This window comes from Peromyscus maniculatus, chromosome 6 (assembly GCF_049852395.1).
Source record: "Peromyscus maniculatus bairdii isolate BWxNUB_F1_BW_parent chromosome 6, HU_Pman_BW_mat_3.1, whole genome shotgun sequence".
Lineage (NCBI taxonomy): Eukaryota > Metazoa > Chordata > Mammalia > Rodentia > Cricetidae > Peromyscus > Peromyscus maniculatus.
The window spans coordinates 91,448,688-91,449,894 of record NC_134857.1 but is presented as its reverse complement, the minus strand read 5'-3'; the positions used below and the strand labels follow the sequence as shown (position 1 = coordinate 91,449,894).

At 38.8% G+C, this 1,207-nt stretch overlaps 1 non-coding gene across 1 annotated transcript; it reads right to left on the bottom strand.

The window, feature by feature from the left end:
* Nucleotides 1-875: 875 nt before the first annotated feature.
* LOC121830605 (U6 spliceosomal RNA) lies at nucleotides 876-979 on the bottom strand. The gene has a single exon (XR_006073820.1). It is a non-coding gene; the product is annotated as a U6 spliceosomal RNA (small nuclear RNA).
* Nucleotides 980-1,207: the final 228 nt, after the last annotated feature.

Sequence of the window (1,207 nt, the reverse complement as noted above, 5' to 3'; positions counted from 1 at the left end):
CTCACATGTAGGAGTTGAATCTTCATTTCCCATGGAATCTTGGTCTTAGGACTATCAACGTTAGGGGGACATTGGAGGGGACAAAAGATTCGTTGAAGGAGGTTCAAAGGAACTTAGACTTATTAAGAAAATAGAACTGGTCTCTTTAAGAGGGGATGCTCCTTGAAGCATTGTACCCCTCTCCACAAACACACACCTTGAGGATATCACAGCCATTACATTTTTTAAAATAACTTACAATGAGAAAAAAAAAAAGGAGAGTAAGTCCAGAAGGAACAAATCCCTGAAGGCAACAAATGTCTGACCCAGAGCACCTGTGTAGAGCCCCACTTCTGAGGAGGTCTCCCCCACAATCCCAATGGGAACTGTTTGTTAGAAGAAAGTTTGTCATTGTTATTATGCCCCTCACTGTGGCTGTTGTATTGTGAGTCTTCATTATCTGTAGCCTTCATTCTCTCCTCACCTGTTACTTCACCTCCCATTAGTGGCCACCCCCACATTCCTGCCTTTTCGGCCACCTGTCCTCACCTGTTACGTTCAATTATTCTGTGCAAGTTTTCTTTCTAAAATATACATTTCTTAATATATTGCACAAAATAAACTACCCCAAGTATCCTTCTCTAAGACACATAACAACATGGAGATATACTGAGTACAATTTGCTCTGGATTCATGGGTAGATTATTATGGTATGGATCTTCAACCTTATTCAACAGCTCATGTACTTATTGAATGCTTGACTGCAAGGCAATAGGGTTGAGATGTAGGATCTTTTGGAGGTGATTGTATAATGATAATATTGACCTTATTAATGTTCTATGATTATTTACGGTCTAATAGGTATCAAAAGGTGTTATTAATCAGTGATGTTATTTTAAAATACAGAATGCTTCATGAATTTGAGTACCATCTTCACAGGGACCATGTTAAGGTTCTCTGTATTGCTCTAAATTTAGTATATGTGCTGCTGAGCAAGCAAGCATGCTTATTAAACTTCCTGCCTGCCACATCATAGCATTAAGCCCTACCACTATAATAGTTTGCCTTGTTTGTAATAGACATACAAGCAACTGGTCCATTCAAGGACTGAAACCTCAGAACAATGAATCTTTCCTTCTTTCAGTTGATGTGATACAGTTTGAGTCTATAATGTCCATACATGGCTCTCATGTGGCACTATTAGGGTGTAGTAAACTTTAGGATATGA